Raw genomic sequence first — 23,045 nt, 5'->3', positions numbered from 1 at the left:
CCCCATGTCATCTTGATAACTTCTTAATTCCACATTGTACCAATCCATCGACAATTCATCTTCCGCCGAAATTACCGGTGGGTCTTCATGTACGTTTTCTTGCCTTGGCCTAACGCGTCGACCCGGCTCCTCAGGTGTCACAACCGCATCATCACCCGGGATTGTAAAGTGACCACCACCATAATCTTCAACAATCCTTGCCCTCCTATAAAGCATAACACTAAATGGAGGTATGGGTATCATAGTTAGCATATTTACGACTCCTCTTTGCAACACACCATACGACCTTGCCAAACGTGTCACAAACATTCCACCATTAATCTTTGAAGTTGTCCTATTTTTTACCGCTCCCTCGCCCAAATACTTTTGCCAAACAATAAGGTATATTGCAAAATGTATTTGGCATAATAATGCACCATAAGTAGAAGATATCAAGGGTCGTGACTTTATCATCATCTTTTCGCATACTTATGGTACTAGCAATCAAACGGTGAATAGGGGACCGTATGCTCCCCTCTTGAGCTACCAAAGGAATGTAGACTCTATTTTCTATTGTGTTCCACCATGTGGAAGCAACTGTACCCTCCGGTAAATCCTTATGGCAATTTTCTAGAAAAGTACCAAAAGCCCCAGACATGACCACAAATTGGTCATAAATATCCATTCTCCAACTTAGCTCCACGATACTACACTGACTGACTTCCCACCAAGACAAAATGTGAGGACATTAGGATTGTAGTAGTCATTACCCCCTCGTAAGGTAATGGTAGAAAAGAATTCCCAGCAGAGTTCTTGGTACACCGGCTCTTGGATACTAAACAACCTTTTCCACCCATCGCCTGTGACTGAAGCCCCGTTTTGTGCAAAAGCATTTACCAAGTATGGAGTCAACTCCTCTTCCAACACTACTTGCCCTATCCATTCCCAATTTATCTCATTCGGCACGTAAATTTCTTTCTTTTTAATGTTTCGAGTTCCTTCTTTGTCCGAACCAATGTTGACTTTGAATTTATTTGTGGAAAATTCAACCAAGGAATATCCCCATGGATGCTTTCTGAACTCTGACCACTCCTGGACATTTTCTGTAAAATCACACAAAACAAAACAACACCACAAAAACACAGAAATGTTAAAAATTAAAATCTGGACAATTGCAGCAGGGACTCGCCGAGTCCAAGAACAGACTCGGCGAGTCGGAGGAACTGCTCGAGTCGCCTTCCTGATTCGGATCAAATCATATGTGGAAACTCAAAATTTGTTCCTGGGGTTTTTCTAGGGTTGTATATCAAGTGTTAATTTGATGGGTTTTGGTCATAAGAACATCTTATGTGCTCATACAAACCCTGATGCTTGGATCTAGGTTTCTCTATTATACATGCAAGTTATCCAAGACTATAAACCCTAATTCTAGCATACAAATAATCAATATAACATAAAATTAGGGTTTAGATCATACCTTGATTGTTATGTAGCAATAACAATCCAAAATCCTTCTTATAATGACTTTAGAAAGCTTAGAGTCACAAATGTCACTCCTCTAATGGTTCACAAACACCAAGAGCAAGAGGATGAAGAGGAGAAGAGAAGGAGGCTGCCCAAAACATGTAGAAACCCTAGAAGGAAGCTTGTCCACGTTTTTGGGGCATAAGGGCTCTATATATAGTGAAGCTATTAGGGTTATCTAACAAGGAAACCCTAATTTGGATGCTTAAGCCCTAAGCAACCCATGGACTCCTTTCCTTAAAGGCCTTGGACGAATTCTAATGGTTTTCCCCATAGAATTCGTCCACTCCTTAATATAAGGCAATCCATAGCCCAAATTGCAATTATCTTATAATTACAATTCCAGTCCCTTAATTTTAATTAATCTCTTTTAGTCACAAAACTAATTACCAATTAATTATTGACTAATATTAATTAAACAATATGATTTCTCCTTTAATATATTATTCTCATAATATATTATTCTCATAATATATTAATAAATCATATTTAATCCTTTCTCTCCATAATTCATCCTATCAAGTTGCTTTGGTGAAGGCAACCCAAAAGGACCATGCACCATCGGGTCAAGTACATACCAAAATAGTTATGGACTTAGACACTAATCCAACATTTTTCACTCCTAGTGATTGTCATGTCGTTCTGTAGTGGTAGAGGCAAGAAGTTTTATGATAGCAATACATATACTTATATATACGCATTTAGCACATATTCAACAATTAAGCCATCTTCCTATAATATATTGGTGCTAGTGTCTAAAGTAACTAAGGGATCTATCCAAAAGTATTCTATCTCACACCTCACTGATCATAATTAACTTCTAACAAGGAAACCCTAATTTGGATGCTTAAGCCCTAAGCAACCCATGGACCCCTTTCCTTAAAGGCCTTGGATGATTTCTAATGGGCTTCCCCATAGAATTCGTCCAACCTTATAATATAAGGCAATCCATGGCCCAATTGCAATTATCTTATAATTACAATTCCAGTCCCTTAAGTTTAATTAATCTCTTTTAGTCACAAACTTAATTCTTATTAATTCTTGACTAATATTAATTAAACAATATGATTTATCCTTTAATATATTATTCTCATAATATATTAATAAATCATATTTAATCCTTTCTCTCCATAATTCATCCTATCAAGTTGCTTTGGTGAAGGCAACCCAAAAGGACCATGCACCATCAGGTCAAGTACATACCAAAATAGTTATGGACTTAGACACTAATCCAACAGTCTCTCACTTGAATAAGTCTAACAACTATTATGTGTATGACTTCAGATTCTGATTTGCAATCGTAGCTTTCCAAAGTCGCTGTAAACTTTGATCTTATCAGATACGCGTGTCCTTTAGATAAGGGATCATATATTACTCTATTCTAGATATCGTATGAGACATGATTTCTAATCATTCTTTCTGTACTATTTCTCGACTTCCGATTTATGACGACTGACTAATTGAACAAATCAAATTAGCCCTAGCCCGGCCGAGCATTTACGTTTGTCATCACTAAAGCATCGAGGGCCCAAGGATATCACTTTTATCCTACTTTGGATAAAATGAACGGATAAACTTTGTTACAATGCTCGCTTGCACTCACACACCGAATCACACACAACAATGTGTTTTATGACACCAAGTTACTGGTGCGTTTACATATTATCAATGTGCAACTGATTTGCAATATACAACTCACACATCTCGGTTTCAAGAATATAAGATGTTATCGTCTCACCAATCACTCGTGATACAATTCATGGAGTGATCCAAGTGAGCGTGGGTTTAATCCAATGCTCAAATCATATTCATAAGCACTCATGAATGTTGCAGCAAACATTTGCTTATGTCTAATGCTCTTTAGACAATCCAAACACCAATTCACGACAGTCTTCATTCATACCTACTTCCAACATATGAACGACTGTGGCCCGTTCGAATAATTTGACTGTTCTCAACCAATTAATTTATTCAGGAAGTCAAAACATGCAAAGTGAAACACAAGGATAATACTAATCCCATATGGCCTCAAACCTTTGAGTATAAATAAAACACCTTTTATTTATCACGATATTGATTACTCATTATTTGTTGTTTCGGGTAATCAACTTCTTACTTGAATTATTACACTTGTCCCATGCTCATAGCATGCACACAATGTTTACCTATGGTTCTTACTTTGTGAAATAGATCAAATGAACACATTTTCAGTCATACTCATTTCACAACTCCCAATCCTTTTCACAAGTGAAAGAATATTAAATTCTTGCCACTTATGGAATATGTTAGATTCTAACATTTTATGCAACGATCCTTTTGTAATGTCACTGCACTAAAGTCACAATGACTATTGCCAATGAAATTACAAAGTCCTCTATCGGAGATTGTTACAATACAATTCCTTAGATATGATGTCTCTCACTCAAAGTACATTCCTTTGAACATCCTTTTGCATAAAAGTTTCTAATCTAGACATAGATTTTTTATATTCAATTCCCAATATGGACACGTTTCCATATTTTCCATATGACAACTCATTCTTAATAGAATCTTATCTATTCATAATAATGTCGATATGGTCCATCCAATACTATACTTACAACTACTCACAAGCGACCAATCCTAGGCGAACTTTGGATTGTCCTTTGATAGTTGTTTAATTATCTTAGTCAAAACCGATTCTTGTCCTTTTTCCCTCTAAATGCGCTAGACATTTGGAAAATTTTAGAATGGTCAAATATTATAGCATTTGCAATCAATCCTATACCCGAAGCGTATGGGACACGATGCATATTGTCTTACATAAAGATTTGATACTTTATCAATCTTCTGCCATAATATTTTATGTGCTACGTTCTCAAAATTCGAACTATGAAGAGGAATGCCGTAATCATATTCAAAATTTGAGAACACACTATGTTTCCTTGACTAGATTTATTAACATTTCACAACCTAAACCTTTAGATTTGAAATGAAGCATAATATTCTCTCCCTTAATTATAGCAAAACAACTATTCAACCCTTCCGACTTTGCAAGGTGTAACTCTTGTTTTTCTATAACTAATATTGCTAACTTGCAATACTTGCCTTAATAATCATACAATCATAACATTTATGCTTTCACTATCATGATGATTGTTATAAACATAACACTTATGCTCCCACTAGCTTTGACATGTATTCAGAAACCAGCTTAACTTCCAGAAAAACAATACTTATTGAATTTCTTAAGTTCATGTTTCTAATACTTAATGCTTTGATAATCCTTTATCTAAGCTTATACACCTTTCCCTTAGATAGCTCATATGTGTGTCTAAACAATTTAGACTAATTGCCAAATCTCATAATTCAAATCATGGAAAGGGATACCGTAACCATAATCAAATTCGAGAATACAATTTTCACAATCACTATCTTTTAAAATCTCTCTTAGTGAAAGCATTTCCTCACAGTCATTTTCATGAAGGAGGGAATCTTATGACACTTATATTTTAATGGTGTATTTGTTCCTATCCATGTGAATTTGTTAAAACCAAAGTTTACGACAAATTCAAACTCATATGGACCGAACTTTCTTAATCTTGATTTCTTTGCCTTATGGCAACACAGCTGCCCACCATGTCTTCCTAGTAGTTAAGCAACTCACCTTTTCCTATCAATGTACTTTTCATTGATCAAGGTCCTTGCCTTTTATGCATTCAAATGAGAATTCATAGAACTCACATGCATAACTTAATTGGAATGGCACAGAAACAAAATAATGTCAACACGATAGGTTGTAAACCTCAACTCGTGTGCTAGTGATGATCGATAAGGTTTATTTTGATTTGTTCTTGAAACCTTTCAATACCATTAAGACTCCCACTGACTCCTTGACATATAATATTCTCTTGTCAATAACATTTCTTGACAAACAAATATTCAAGAGTTAGTGTAGTTTTTATCAAAACACTTCATCACAACTTTCCTCATTTGATGAATGTTATAAACCTTCTTAATACTTGTCACTCAATATCACAATCTTAACTCTAAGACTTGTTTTGGAACGAAGTATGATTGACTTTCTAATTTAACCATTTCTTCAATTCTTGATTCCTCTTCTTAGACATACAATTGCACTAAGACTTACTTAGAGGATCAATTGAGATATGGTTCTTAATCATTAAGACATATCATAAAGCATAAAAGGTACTCTCCCTTCTTCTTAGAATAGAGAAAATTTTATCTTTCTGCCTACTTGATTCTTTTTATTCGTTCTGCTATTGATCTAAAACCTTTAATCAATTCAGAATTACACTTAATCTTGCAAGTATAATCACATTTACTAAACCTTTTAGTAAATCATGATGAATATCCTTATTATTCTTGTGGTGGACTTGATCAACACACAACTTTGTGTACTCGATCTCCTAGTCTTTCACTCGACACTTTGTCAATGAATTAGTCTAATTTCCAAATATGAAATTTCTCATTCATCGTGCAACCAAGTTGCATGATTCCAAGTTTCTGTCCAATTGAAACTTGGGCGATGAGAAACTCTCCCTATTTGGTAAATTCTCGACATTTCCACAAACAACATAATTAAGAATCAAATCCATTATTGCTAATATTCAAAACTTCAATTTTTCATACATGCCATTGCAAGGATAAATAAATAATATAAAATCAAAATTTATTTTATTGCGGAAAAATTTTGTCCTTACAATGCAATTCATTGAAAAACTATGCTAATACATATTTCTTAGCAATCTAATTCTAACTCTAAGTAGTAGCTTAAGAATCTAATCTTCAAGTAATGCGATCGAAATCCATTCCTTCACGGTTAGATTCTGCTTACTTCTTCCTTTAAGCTTCCTCTCTTTTCTTTAATCCTACAAAACATCAATTGTAATCTTATCACATTATGTATTAAGAATCTAGAATAGAAGCTTAAAAATTTAGTCAATGGATTTTACCTAAAGCAGAGCCATACGTTTTGACTCTCCCATCTCTTAGATCTCTTAGGTAAATAGGGCAGCTTCGTCTCCAATGCCCCTTCTCTTGGCAATAAAAGCAAATTGACTCTTTTGGAACAGGACATGGAACTACTTCAGACATTGTCTTTCTCTTATGATCAAACTTTTCGATCATGGCATGTCTTTCGTTGCCATTGTCTATATCCATAGAGGCCTGGAAGGCAGATTCCCCAATCAACTTTGCTTTTCCATTGCGCCAAACCATTGTTGATTCAGCAGCAATAAGCATATAAGTGAGATCTATAAGGGTCACGTCGTGGTTCATCATATAGTACTCTCTTATGAACTCATTATATGAGTTAGGAAGTGACTGAAGAACCCAATCAATAGCCATCTCCTCACAGACAACGGATCCCAACATCCTTAACCTATCAATGTGTGACTTCATCCCTAGGACGTGTGCACACATCGACTTTCCTTCTTTATGTTTACTTGCCAAAAGGGCTTGAGTGAGCTTAAACTTTTCAAGTCTTCGAACTTGTGGGTTAGGGAGAATAGTTGGAGGAGGTGGAGGAAGTGAAGCATGATATCTTGTTCCTCGATCGAATCGTGGAATATCATCTTCATGTGGAATGCTTGTTCCACGGGATTTGGGAAGACCATAGTTGTCGTACTTTGACATCTACAAAACGGGAGAAAACGAATTCAAGTTAGTTGATTGATTGAGTCCTTAGTAAATCACCCAAATGAGATACTAAGGCTAGGACCCAACACAATATGCTACAACCTAGAAAAGGGATGCCGTAACCCAAATTGCAGAACATTTGAAGGTAAGTGAATGACGATTCACTAATTTCCACCATGAAAAACGAAAAAGAAATTTAAGTTTTAAATCTATGAAAACTCCTAGATCCTTTGAGATTCATTGAACATTTCAATGGCATGTTTAAATCTCGATATGCCCCTCTTGTTTGTGACTGGGATGCCGAGGATCACAAAGCGGGTGTGAATGACCATGCAAACTTACATGGTGCCCTCACATGTTACAGTCACCTATTCGATGTGCCGGTAAACCACACACGCTCCACCGAACTATGACAAACATTGAGTCACCCTTTGCTACCTTCGCTTAGAACCATTTAGTGTGCCGGTTAACCACACACGCTCCACTAACGTCTTCGCAAGGGCACAAAGTGTAATTTCATGGAATTGCATCAATTCACTTTTGCCTAAATAACTAAGATTGGGAATTTGAAGAACATTTAGTTACTTTTGTACTTCATTATACTTATAATGGAAGGTTTTGTCCTATCCTACCCGTTCGCTAACGACCCTCCACTAGTCAAGAGTGCGGTGGGTAAGAGTGGATACCCATTCAATCGCCATTTTATAGGCAATTTCCTTAAACACCCCTTATAGACCAGCTTCGTGAATGAGGCCTACTAACGGTAAGACTGAATTTTACTCATACATATATATATAATGTTAGACTTTTAATGTTATATATAGTATAGGGTGTATTTTACACTTTTAAATACTAGGAGGTCAAATTTAACCATTATACTTTTAATTCAATTAAATTGTAAACCTAAACTTTAATGGATTTATTAAACCTCTTTTAATCACACCTTAATTAATTAATAAAACCATAAGGGTGTGATTTGAACATTTCAAAACAATACTAGGGTTTTAGAATTTAACATTCCTAATTAAACCTTTAATCAACTTTTAAATTCCAAAACTTGAGGGCAAGTTTTGAAACATTTCAAAACATTAGGGTTTAGAATTTAAATATACATCAAAATTAAACTTTTAATCAAAATTTAAATTTCAAAACCTGAGGGCAAGTTTTGAAACCTTTTTCAAAACATTAGGGTTTCAACTATTTAAATTTCAAAACTAAACTTTTGAGTTCAAATTTAAACTATAAAACCTAAAGGGGAAAATTTGAAACTTTTCATAACACAAGGATCAAATAACAAATAATATAAATTAAACAATTAATTTTTTCATTATCTATATTTGACCTAATTTCAATTTCTTGCAAAATAAGTTACCTAATTAATACAAATAATCAACTTTAATCATATAAGGAAGTTATTATCTAATCAATTGGTAATTATCTTTTGTTTAATCAAGGATATACTCATAAATATGATTAAATTTTAATGACCTAAAACAGATAAGGCAATTATCCATGAGAAAAACAGCAAGAAATCCTGAAATTCCCTCTTTCTGACGCTCGAACTCGTCGAGTACCCATATGGACTCACCGAGTAGGGGCCTACTCGCCGAGTCCACAATGGGACTCGCCGAGTTCACCAGGCAGATTCACAAAAATCGAATTTTTCAACTTGAACAAACATACAACACATCAATACAATAGAAACCAATTAAGTCTCTGATACCGTTGATGGGTTTTGGTCATAAGAACATCCTATGTGCTCATACAAACCCTAATGCTTGGATCTAGGTTTCTCTATTGTACATGCAAGTTATCCAAGACTATAAACCCTAATTCTAGCATACAAATAATCAATATAACATATAATTAGGGTTTAGATCATACCTTGATTGTTATGTAGCAATAACAATCCCAAAGCCTTCTTATAATGACTTTAGAAAGCTTAGAGTCACAAATGTCACTCCTCTAATGGTTCACAAACACCAAGAGCAAGAGGATGAAGAGGATAAGAGAAGGAGGCTGCCCAAAAACGCGTGGAAACCCTAGAAGGAAGTTTGTCCACGTTTTTGGGGCATAAGGGCTCTATATATAGTGAGGCTATTAGGGTTATCTAACAAGGAAACCCTAATTTGGATGCTTAAGCCCTAAGCAACCCATGGACTCCTTTCCTTAAAGGCCTTGGACGATTTCTAATGGGTTTCCCTATAGGATTCGTCCACTCCTTAATATAAGTCAATCCATAGCCCAAATTGCAATTATCTTATAATTACAATTCCAGTCCCTTAAGTTTAATTAATCTCTTTTAGTCACAAACTTAATTCTTATTAATTCTTGACTAATATTAATTAAAAAATATGATTTCTCCTTTAATATATTATTCTCATAATATATTAATAAATCATATTTAATCCTTTATCTCCATAATTCATCCTATCAAGTTGCTTTGGTGAAGGCAACTCAAAAGGACCATGCACCATCGGGTCAAGTATATACCAAAATAGTTATGGACTTAGACATTAATCCAACATAATTCACAAAAAAAATTCAACTATAACACTCCAATTTGACCAAAATCGAAACCCTAGAATTCAAGTCAAGTTCAAAAATCAGGTTTTTCACAAATTAGGGCCATTATTCTACCAAAGATTGAACCTTTAACAGAATTAGGAGTAAAATATCTTACCTTTTGACAAGAAATTGAAGAAATCACAAGAATTGGAGATGCTTTCTTGAGAGAGACTTTGCTCATCGAGTGGTAGGCTGTAGTGGCTGAATGAATATGGTTTTTACTTTTAGGGTTGAAACCCTAATTCACAGAGTGTAAACATTATTTTTTTTTCCGGTTAAAAAGTCGACTCGCCGAGTAGGTGTACCGACTCGCCAAGTAGGTTTACAATTTTGCCAAAAAGTCGCGAATTCTCAACTGGACTCGCCGAGTAGGATTATGGACTCAGCGAGTTATTGACTCTGTTTGAAAATTTTTTGTATTTCTTATATTTAATCCACCACACCCCACACTTAAGCTTTGCTTGCCCTCAAGCAATCATTTTAAGCTAAAATGAAGATGTAGATTGTAAATCCTAATAACATACCAAAGAAAATAAAACTAAAAAAACCGAAAAGGAAAAAGGTAAAAAGAAAGCAAACTCAAATGGCGGGTTGCCTCCCGTAAGCGCTTCTTTTTGAGGAGTCTTTAGCTGGATTGCTTCCCGCTCTACGTTGCAGCGGCTTTCTCCAAGTGCAATTCCTCTTCTAGTCCTTCATCCTTTGGCATTCCCTCCTCGTATTTATTGACCCTATGCCCATTGACTTTGAAGCTTGACCCATCATTGCTCCATAGCTCAATTACCCCATATGGATAGACATGTTTGATTGTAACATGCCCGGAACAACGAGTACGCAATTTGCTCGGAAAGAGCTTAAGTCTTGAATTGTACAAAAGAACTTTTTGGCCTTCTTCAAACTCTTTATTACCCTTTAACCTTGCATCATGCCATTTCTTGGTCTTGTCTTTATATATTAAAGAGCTAGTTTATGCTTCATTTCTAAGTTCCTCAAGGGCATTCATTTGCGTCAATCGATTAGCATGAAGTTCGGTTAGGTCAAAATTACATAACTTTAACGCCCAAAATGCTTTATGCTCGAATTCAACCGGCAAGTGGAAATTCTTTCCATAAACTAACCTGTATGGTGTAGTACCAATAGGTGTTTTAAAAGATGTTCTAAATGCCCAAAGTGTATCATCAAGCTTGTCCAACAACTCTTTTCTATTGCTTCCAACCGATTGCTCCAAGATTCGCTTCAATGTCCGGTTTGTAACTTTGGTTTGCCCACTTGTTTGTGGATGGTAAGATGTTGAAAGTATATGGTGTACACCATATTTTTGTAACACCTTAGATAATTGATCATTTGCAAAATGGGCTCCCCGGTCACTAATTAAAGCCTTCGGAACACCAAATCTTGAAAACAACTTCCTAAAGAAGCGCACCACTACACGAGCATCATTAGAAGGCAATGCTTGTGCTTCCGCCCATTTAGACACATAATCTAACGCCACCAATATATATTTATTTCCCTTGGACATTTGGAATGGTCCCATAAAGTCAATCCCCCATACATCAAATATTTCACAAACATGAATGCTATTTTGGGGCATCTCATTTCGGGATGAAATATTTCCCGACCTTTGGCATGAATCACACTCCTTAACATATTGAGCGGCAGCTTTAAAAATTATAGGCCAATAAAAACCCATATCAAAAACCTTTTTAGCCGTGCATTGTGCTCCATGATGTCCTCCGGTGGGCCTGCTATGACAATGTCTCAAGATTTCTCGACTTTCTTTCCCGAATACGCATCTTCTTATCATACCGTCGGCACATCTTCGAAAGCGGTATGGATCATCCCAAAAGTAATACTTAATTTTAGAAAAGAATTTCTTCTTTTGGTGTCTAGTCAAATCCTTTGGAATATAGTCACTTGCTAAATAATTTGCTAAATCTGCATACCAAGGTACTTCACCTGCTATAACTCTAAGGTACTCTTCGGGAAAATCATCTCCAATCTTGTTATCTTCTAATTCTTCCAAGTGCAGGTTTTCTAACCGTGATAAATGATTAGCTACCACGTTTTTCCATTCCCTTTTTGTCTCTAATTTCAATGTCAAATTATTGTAAAAGCAATACCCAATGTATCAATCTTGGTTTAGCATCTTGTTTAGCAAAGAGATACTTGAGGGCAGAATGGTCGGTAAATACAATTGTTTTTGACAAAACTAGATATGGGCGGAATTTATCAAAAGCATAAACCACCGTAAGTAACTCATTTTCGGTAGTAGTGTAGTTTTCTTGAGTGGGGTTTAAAGTTTTACTTGCATAGTAGATAGGCTGAAAATGTTTGTCAATTCTTTGTCCCAAAACAGCTCTCACCGCATAGTCACTAGCATCACACATTAGTTTAAAAGGAAGACTCCAATTTGGAGCTATCATTATAGGAGCACTAGTCAACTTTTCCTTTAACAATTGAAAAGCTTCATTTCATTCCTTAGAAAAGTCAAATGGGGCATCTTTCAAAAGAAGTTGAGTTAATGGTCTCGTGATCCTGGAAAAATGTTGATTTGGTTGAGGGTTCGACCTTTGGAAGTTTCTGTTGGGGATTAGGGGATTGGTATGACAAATGGATGATCATGGTCTGTGAAGTACAATGACTGAGTTGGTTTTTGAGGGTTCTACCTTTGGAAGTTTATGTTGGGGATTAGGGGATTGGTATGACAAATTGAAGATCATAACATGTGAAGTACAATGGTTGAGTTGGTTTGTAGTTTCAATTACGAGAGTTTCTCGGTTAGAGTGATTTTTCGATGTAAGTTGGGTCTTACATTTGGGCCGAATGATAGTGTTGTATATGGGTGTTTTCAAGTTATTGGGTTGTTTTTTAATGACACCGAAAGGATTTCGAATGGACTTGGACACTCGATGATGAGATGAGGGAGCATTACCCCGAGATGTTTACATCAACGGACTTCAAGGACGAAGTATGATTCAAGTTGGGGAGAGTTGTAACACCCAATTTCAGGTATGAATTATTCACTTTTAAGTTATGGTATTCTAGTGACCACGACATGGCTGATGGACTACCACGACGTGGCATCACTTAAATGAATGCACATATCTTTGGATCCCCACGATATGGTCATGCAATGGCCACGATGTGGCAACTATTTATGGGAAACCCTAAATTTTATGGCCTTGAGCCTTATTTAAAGGAAGTGATGGCTAGGGTTTCGTTTATTCCCAGCCATCATCACTCTCCAAACTCACAAACTTAAACCATAGCCTCCTTTGAAAGATTAGAGCTCACTTTTGGTGCCTTGGTGGTGTTCAAAGGAATAAGAAGGAAGTTTAGTGCAAGAAGCAAGCAAGCAATCTACCTCCATCCCTTGTGTGTATTTTCTGGGCCATTTATAAGTTCTCAAGCTCTGATCTTGTTGAGTTCTTCCTTTAGATCTAGGCTCTTTGGCATGTTTTGGTTCATCGTTGAGATTTGTATGGTTGAAAGGTATAAAGTTGGCAACTTTATGGCTCACCAAGGTCCCAAATACATTATATCTCCTAGATCTAAAAGTTGGTTGAGTTTCAAAGCCATGCATTAGTTTTAGGTCACTTTTCTCATCTTTTAACCTAGTTTGAGGGAGGATATGAATGGGTCATGCATGCCCATAAAGTTTGGATTTTTATGAGCCATTGGAGTCCCAAGAAGCTCTCTATAAAGTTTGAGTTGAAGGCATTGAGGCTTAATAACTTAATACATTAAGTTGTCTAAGTGTGGTGGCCACAGTGTGGTGAATGAGGACATCACGTCTGACTTGCCTGGAATCTGCCACGACATGGCAGAATTCTTGCCATAATATGGTAGCTGATTATGACCGTGAATGTGTTGGATGCTCACGACGTAGTCATGGATTGGTCATAACATGGAGGTCGGATGAGTTGACTTTGACCGTTGACATTTGACCGGTTTGAGTTTTTGTCAAACTTGTGTATAATTGAATATTTGGCTAAGGAATGATTTCGGTCTGGCATTAGGTAACTTGCAATAGTTGTTATGTTATAGGGGTAGCTGTTGAGCTTCTGTTGAGTAGCTCATGTGAGTCTTCTCACTATACTATGTAGGATGCTAGTTGTATTTGTGATTCTTGCATGAAAGACTAGGGTTTAGCCCCTGATATTTGTGTGAAAGACTAGGGTTTGGCCCCTGACATTTGCATGAAAAATCAGGATTTGGCCTGTGGCAATGACATGGAAGACCAATATTTGGTATGTGGTACTTGTACAAGTAAAGACCATGATTTGGCCCACGAATGGGAGTAAAATTATGATTTGTCCCGTAACACTACTTGGGGTTAAAATAGACTCGTTATGTTGTGTATAATATGTGTTATATTGAGGAACCAACTAAGCTTTGTGCTTACATATTAAAATTTAAATGTTGTAGGTCTTCTTGGCAGTTCGGAAAGAACACGACGTGATTGCATCGCATCTACTGTTATGCTTTCAAGATGTTTCGCATTATGATATTAATACTCTAATTTATGCTTTCCAAACAACTGAATATTTCCTTTTATAAATGAATGTCATGGTTTCCTTTGATTTTAAAATGAAAAACTTTGTTTTAAATTTAGGACGTTATAAAATTTGAACAAAACTGAAAGTTCGTTCTCCTTTACAAGTTGCTATATGTTTTTTTTTTTTTTTTTTTTTTATTTTTTTTTTATTTTTAATTGTATATTAATTTTTATTAAAAAGTTTGCTATTTTTATTATTTTTTTATATTGCCTAGGTGAACAAAAAATAATAATAATCAACAAAATATCTTCCTTATTATAAAGGACCCAAAATATTTTCCTTATGATAAAGGACCCAAAATATTTTTATATGTACAATGACTCTGATTAGAACCTATAACAAACTCATTGATAGATAACTGACATATTTGCATTATTGAACTAACTTTTTCAAAATATCAATGGATACGGATCAGTGATTTTCATCATGCGAGGATATCTTATAACTTAATTATTTCTTAGTGTCTTTTTTTTAACAAAATTAGAAAAATGGTCCTCATAGTCAGTTAAATATTGTCATTTTTGTCCAAAAATTTTGGTTTAGTGGGTCCAAAAAATTTGATTTTAGGAATAATGACTTAGGAGAATAATTAGGTTTATAGTTTATCCGTATTAAGTCATTTAGTTTTTTTTTGTGCGTATTAGACCAATATGGTCGTTATTACCGTTTAGAAATAGTCTTTTTTACCGGTTAAACTCCTGTTTAACCGGTAAAAAAGACTATTTCTAAACGGTAATAACGACCATATTAGTTTAATACGCACAAAAAAAACCTTAGTTACCTAATACATACAAATTGGAAACCTAATTATCCTCTTAAGTCATTAACCCTAATTTTAGACCAAAATGTCAATTTTTCTAACATGTAGTTTAGAGTTTGTACATGATATTAGACTATAAATTTGTCACTTTTAGTGTAACACCTGTTTTTCCAGGACGAATCAAATTAGGGTTTCAAGGAGTTAAAAGGATGGATTTTAGAGAAAAGGGGTCCTCACGAAGTGAGGCATAGAGTCTCACGACGTGAGATGGGTTGCATGAAGATTTTTTTTCTGGAACTGAGCTCACGACGTAAGCAATAAGTGCTCACAATGTAAGGAGCGCTGCAGCCCAAGCCCATGATCTGTTAAGGTTTCCTTCGTATTTAAGCATCTATAACCCCATTTTAGGGTTTCTTATCAGCCTCAAACCCTCTTTCACCTCAGAAAAACCCTACAGCCCATCCTAGCTTGATCTTTGGTGGTTTTGAAGGTTTTCTTGGTTTGGAAGAAGAAGGAAAGAAGAAGAAGGTGGGCTTGTGTTGTGGCTTGCTAAAGAATCACCATCAACATCACCTTACATTGTTCCTGAACCATTGTAAGTGTTAAAGCTTCTACCTTTATCGTTATTTAAGGCTATATCTAAGTTTTGTCACACTTTTCTTCTTTTTTGAGCATGTTGAGTGAATTGAAACCATAAAGTTGGCAACTTTATGAGTTATGAAGGCCTTAGGGATACCTTGGAGTTTAGTCTTGAAAATGGTTGAGTTTTTTGAGCATTGTATGAAAGTTGGATGTCTTTTTTTCAACTTTTGACCTAAATGAGATCAAGACATATATTTGACAAAACCTTACAATGTTCCTGGACCTAAATGTGAGGAGTGTTTAGTCCTGTTTCTGATGAGCTTGTTGAGGCTCACGACGTGAGGATAAGGTGCTCACGTTGTGAGGTCAAATCAGGTATTATTCCTTGACTGAGTTGGCTAGGTTAAGTCGGGATGAGTTGCGATCTGATCGAGTGATCTCCCATGACGTGACTACAGACTGGTCACGACGTGAGATGTGATTGTGGGCTTTTGGGCCTTGTTGGGACCTAGCTTTTTGTTGGTGGGCCTTCTTGTGCTTGGGCCCATTTGGAGCTTTGGGTGTATTTTAGGAAGTTGGGCCATATTGGGATTTTGATGCTATTGGATTGGGTCTCATATTTTTGGGCCAAGTAAGGAAAGGGTAAAATAGACTTTTACCCTGAGTGTTGAACTATCAGACTAGGTTTCCTACTATGTGTTGTGGGCTAATTATTAATTGGGTATTAATTGATGATGTTTGCGCAGAGATTTTTCCGGATTAGTAGTCTGAGATTTTATCTGAGATATTCAGCAGCTTGATGTGAGTTTCCTTCAGTGTATCTGTGGGCCGAAGGCACCAATACCGGCCCAATAGTTTATGTGTGTAGTGTTATGATGTTCTTCGTGATAATCATCTGTTTTGCTTGTATTGTTTGATGACTCTCTGACTCATTTGCTATAATATTATGTGGTAGTGATAAGGGTGAAATAGACCCGATATCCAGTTAAAATAGACCGAATAGGAATGCAAGCACCTAGATATGCTTGACAGTAGCCGGTTAAAATAGATCGAAGGGGAATGCAAGCACCTAGATATGCTTGACAGTATCCGGTTGAAAGAGACAAAGGGGAATGCAAGCACCCATGTATGCTTGACTGTATATTTGTATGGTATGTGGTATTTTGGGGGGGGGGGGAGGGGGGAAATCACTAAGCTCTATGCTTACAGTTTATTGTTTATGATTTTAGGTACTTCCGGTACAAAAGAGAAGGGCCCGACGGAACTACACTGCATCCACCCATGTTTCCGTGGCTTTATGATTTTAAGATTTGACTCTGATAACTAATTTGACATTGTTATACTTTTGAACGATTGGTAATGCTAAACAGTGTTTTAATGGTTGAATAAAAAATGAAAATTTTACCTTACAATTTTTGGGATGTTACAAGTTGGTATTAGAGTCATGGTTTGAGGGATTCGGGCATACTCTCGGGTGTGTTTGAACTCAAACTTAGGATTTGATGGATTTTCATAAAATAAATGTTTTATTAAAGAATTTTCTTAATAAAGAAAGGGATGTGGTGCGTGAAATCAGCCGAGCTCAAGTAAGTGGTTCCTAGAATACCCATACATGTTTGTTATGATTATATGTTATGCGAATTGCATGCTAGATTATGGCTAAGGATTTGCTCAGGATTTCATGCTATGAGAGATTCCTTTATATTCCTGATTGTTTGAGCTTTTAGAATTGCATGCTAGAATGGATTTCAGATGACTAGATGGATTGGCCTGATATGTGATGCCTTGTAGCCTAAGAGGAATTGGATGTTATACTAGATTTGGAATATTTCTTAGTAGGAAGTAAGATTGAGATGTCATCTATTTAGTTGTGACTCGGAGTGTTACTGCATGAATGTTGCTTGCTTTGTGCTTTGTGGGACCCATGATGACATGGGTTAACTATTAAGTGAATATGTTAAGTCATGTGCTACATAAGTTAGATAATCTCAGAGTGATTGATTTGGCCCTATTGTGCAGCGCTTATCTGAGTCCAACCGTTGTAGGGTTGAGTCTTTTACTCGAAGGATTACCCAAGCTTTGTCACATGTGATTGTATTCATGAAGTAGTTAACTGATATTATGGGGAGTCCTTCAACAGCTGATGGCAGGGTGAGGTCGGGAACCTAGGAGAGCCTAAGATGTGATGTAGTGAGTTGGTTGTGCTGTTTAGTAGATATTTGGAGTATCTGTTTGAGAAGATGACATTGAGGATTCGAGATAATTCTTGAGGAGTATGGATATGTGTGGAAGGTAGTATTGGGCCCATACTACTGAAATCACAGGATCCATACTCGACCCGAGGCAAATCACAAGAAATCTAAGAAGCTTGTGGAGGGATGATGTGCCCAAATTTTAAGAAGTGACTGAAGAGTGATGGATTGATGATAACATTTTGGTCATGAGATATCAATTTGGTCTTATTGTATAGGATGTCAATGTATTGACGGGGAGCAGAGTCTTCTGAGATGGGTACGGATGATGCCACATTTCGTGACTGGATTGCCATGGAGGTTTCACAGATTTTACTAGAGGATTTTCACGGTATCATTGGTCGGATCACTGAGAGGCTGATTGTCAAATTTAAGGAGCGGACCACAATCTTGTGCGCTAAAAGAGAAATTATTGAGGCTACTAGGGAAGGTAGTTGATATGTGCATAATTAGTTCATATTAAGTATATATTTTTACTCATTTATTAGATAAATTATCGCATATTATGGACAAAAGGTACTTAAAAGTGTTAAATTATGTTTTTCAGTCCTAAGATGAAGCTCAGAAGCGAAAGGAAGTGGGAGAAACAGTTAGAAGATCGAGAATGAAATCAAGAAGAAAAACACTAAAAATGGCATCTACTCGACGAGTAGGGGTGACGACTCGACGAGTCCAATCGAAGAATCGAGAAGATAATGACTCGGGATCCCAGAGAGTTATCACAATACGGGGAATATGAGAGGGACTCGACGAGTCACCACATGACTCGACGAGTTGATTCGTATATTTAAAGATAATTCCACAGATCGATAGGAAGAAATTCTGGAACGATTCAGAAGTACTTTGCCACGATTGAGAAGCCAGAGAAACCCTAGAAGATGATGAAAGGAGCTAGAATTCAATTCCGGAGAGTAATTGAGGCAAAATTTCATCATTCCACTTATTCTTTTGTTTATTCATCATGATTAAGCAACTTGACTTTGTTTGTTTGCTGTTATTTACTTCAATTATGAGCTAAAACCTTTAGACTTCTGTTTGGGGATACAAAGTTTAACAATATGGTTTGATTGATTGGTAGGATTAATTCCAAGTTGGTGAATTTTTGTTATTTTAGCTTGCTAAAGAACCTTGTGTGTGAATAATAATTAATTTTCTGTTAATAGGAAGATAATTAATTAGCATGAACATCTATTGATTATTGACCTCATATGCTATGTGATCACTATGCTATATGTCTAGGATTAATGAATATGAAACTAGAATTAATAAGAAAATTGAGTAAATTCATGTGCAAGCTTGTAAGGTGACCATCAAACAAGGAGTTAATTAAAAGAATAAATTAGTTAACTATTGCAAGTCTAACTTAACCTGAATAATTAATCTAGTGAATATAATTGCATTAAACAATTGGCCACTGTTTAGTTAGTTTATTTGCTAAGGATTAGGGTAGTGAACACGAATCTAATCACTTGAATCGGTAACCAACGAAAGAATTAATCCATTGCACCACTACCTTGAAATCAACCATAGAGTTAACCAAGTTGAACTAAACAGAAGTTCCTTTCCAATTATTGAATCTAGTTAAGTCGTTATTTTCTAGTCCTAAATTAGTAATAGTTAGTAAGTTTCTAGTCTTGTAAAACTAGAGAAAAACCTCTACTTCTTAATTAACTTAGATTAAATTAGTTTTTAGTTTAATTTGCCGTTCCCTGTGTTCGATACCCTGCTTATTTAGCTATACCACAATTGATAGGTTCACTGCCTTTTGTGTGTTATTTGATAATTAAAAGTAGGTTTAAAACTAAGTGAGTCTACACACATCAGTAGTCTTGATGTGGAGGCACGACCAAGAAAGAGAAGACGAACACTCAATTCATAACAAGTGGAGGAAGGTGGAGGGTTTGATACAGCTGACCTGGCAACTGGAAGTCAGGGAAACTATGGGATATGTGGAAAGTATAGGGGAACTAATGGGTTTGCTTGTCACAAGTATATGTGATTCAAATGTGGAGAAGGAAGTCATGTGCACCGAGATTGCAAGAAGGATCTGTTATGTTTTCATTGTCACCATTCAGGTCACTTCAAGTCCAACTGTCCTGCATGGCCAGCGGAGGGGGTGCAGGCCCCAACACACATCATCCCATAAGAGGTCAAGATCGAGCCGCAAGAAATCACTGGTATATATGTTGAGCCCCAATTATGTAATGATATTTATATATAGAATAAACATGTTCACGTCCAATTTTGTATCGTTGGATCAAAAATCTTTTGTATGATAGAGTTGTTAGAACCATATTGGAATTTCTACAATTTCTTCAGGATGGGGTTCAATCCCGAGTGCTTCATATTTTAGTGGAGTATGGATCACTCTTGCTAGGTTTGAAGTTATGACATTGGGAAGCTTCAAATAACCCCGTTTAAGGCTCAGGAATCCTCTATGATTGACTAAGTCATCATTAAAAGAATTTTCATATGCCATTTTGCATACCGTGGGCCGTGTTTAGAAGAGGCGTGAGCATTCCGCATGGGAAACCAGCAGTCGGTCAGATCTTTAGTGGTATCAGTCAGAATTCAAGGAATCCGCAAGGTATTCATACCGGGCTTGAATGCAAGATGTATAAGGGTGTTCATAGTTTCCTGGTAGTTAGGGATTGGATTGGTCATGGGTGTAAGAGCGGTAGTCCTTAAGTTCACACCTTCGAACCGAGGTTAGTTGCACGTTGTATGAGGATCGCTTTAGGTGCAAGTAAGTGATTGAACGGGTTGGGTACTCTTTCGATATTGAGATGTTGTTCCTCATCAACTGATCAGTTGCTAAGGACTTGTAGTGGATTCAGAGGAAAGTGCTTAAGGATTTTGAGATTCGTTGAGGTATTGAGAATGATCACCGATCATGGAATGTACAAGAGATAGGCTTGGCTGGTCAAGGAAGACTAGTTGTTGTAAAGCTCAAGATGTCGGCTGCTACCATTAGCAGGGATTAAGCAGTGGTAAAGCATTACTCTTAAGTAATGGGAAAGTATTGTTCGCTTGGTTTATTTTAGTCATTGGGATTGTCAACGGAAATCTAATGGTATACTTCGATGAACTTTAAATATCTCGATCCTTCGGCAGGTAAGTTGTTGAATTGATGATCTGTCCGTTCCGATTAAGGGTTATAGTTCTATGCCACAAGATGAAGCAGCTTAAGGATTTGGAGTCGTACCATGGGAAGCACTTGGAATTATTGAGCTCGTTGAGATTTTGGAAAGTATTCATATGGTTTTGGAATGTGTATGATTGCTAATATTGGCTAGTAATGTAATGCTAGTTCTTGTAAGCTCTGGTTGTTGACAGTTTGAATTGTAAGGTTGCGAGATAGAATGGAACCCCCATCAAATGTTGAGGATTGGAAGAGCGCAATCGAATCCAAGTGGGGGAGAATCTTTTGGTCTAGGGGATTGCATAAGAATGGATGCTGATGTTTCATTGAACATAAATAGTAATGCATGGTGGGTATGTGGATGGATCCAGGTTGAGATTCATGTTAGAACCTTTCCGTCTGTTCTTGTCTAATTAAGGCTTTGGGGTTCAAAGCATAACTCGAACACCTGATTTGGTTATAATCGGATGTGGTTTCGACTCATGATGATTATGGTTGGTATAATAGATGGATGATAAGACCATGGGTGGATCCATGGCAGTATAGAAGTGTTGTAAGACTGCGGGGTAGTTGTCGCATACACAAGGATGATAGGTTGTCGAGGAAGTGTTGTAAGTCTGCGATGTAGTCTTAGCATTCACCAGTATGAGTCAGGCCTTGGTTTGAGTGGTCAGTTGGACTTAGGAAAGATCAACGCACGCCTGGGTCGAGGCGGATGGTATTAATGGAGAACCACTCCTTGAGTAGTATGAGGATTGTTAGGTTTAAGGCTATGTGGTCCTGTTTGATTAAGTAGTATAGGTGAGATCCCGTAGGATCAATTTGAGTAAGGTATCAATTCGTGTTAAGAGTGAGATGACTCTGGGGTCATTGGTTGGCATTTCTGTGGTGATTAGGCTTGAGTAGCCCTTATTAGTTGGACTCTTATTCAGAGACTTGTAGAGGGACCAGGTCGTGAGTTTGTGGGAAGGTCACAACATTAATGGAATTAAGGAAGGTTGTGGGCCTTATGAGGCTAGTTGAGATATAAGACTACAACTAGGCATGTAGCATTCACATATAGAAAAATAGATTTGATTACATTGAGTTTGATGGTTGGTTATGTTCGGTTAGATCAAGAGAGCTGTTAGAGCCATTATGGCATGCAAGCTAGGACAACTCACGCTTGATAAGACCCTCACTCGGAAGTCACATGGTGCGAATGTATGAGGCTATTAGTCTCGGAAACCGGTTGGAAATCAGGTATATTGGTTAATTGGTTGGTGAGTTTGAGAGTAGGCATGTCTTAGTTTCATCTCGAATGTAATTATGGGGCAACAAGATGAGCATGAGCTGGTACTAGTCATTTGGACTCATGTTAGGAGTCGGTTGTTATTAAGTGAATATGTAAGTCACTTTCTCCATGGGGTAAATAATCTCAGGGTAATTGATTTGACCCTAGTGCACAACTCTTGTATGAGTCTTACCGTTGTAGGGATGAGTCTTTTACTCAAAGGATTATCTAAGCCTTCTAACAAGTGAAAAGTTTTCGGCAACAAGGAAACGTCAGTGATTTTGTTTTCAGTGGAAACAACAAGGTAATCAAGGTATGTAAGTGTTATGATCAGTTGGAATATGGAACAAAATTGAAGTAGAAGTAACTCAAAGTGAACTGACCATCAGGGAGTCAGACAGGGTTTTATGAATTTGGATTTCAGGTAGAGTAGTAATGGTTTTCTTCAGGGTGAACGCTAGTGGGGTAAGATCCGTTCATTGAGAGCCTTGCTAAGGTTGGGTTTGGTTACAGTTTTGGAACATTGTTGTATGCTTGAGTTGTTTCCTTTTTCCGTATCTGGGTCGTGGAAGAAGTGTCCAAGTTATCTAGAGTAGCTAGAAGATAGTAAGGAGTGATTTCGAAGACGAAATCTAATTTAAGTGGGGGAGAGTTGAAACACATGTTGTTCCAGGATGAATCGAATTAGGGTTTCAAGGAGTCAAAAGGGTGAATTTTGGAGAAAAAGGGTCCTCACAACATAGATAAGATGCATGAAGATTTTAATCCG

Source organism: Lactuca sativa, chromosome 5 (assembly GCF_002870075.4).
Source record: "Lactuca sativa cultivar Salinas chromosome 5, Lsat_Salinas_v11, whole genome shotgun sequence".
Lineage (NCBI taxonomy): Eukaryota > Viridiplantae > Streptophyta > Magnoliopsida > Asterales > Asteraceae > Lactuca > Lactuca sativa.
Note: the sequence above shows the minus strand (reverse complement) of the source record.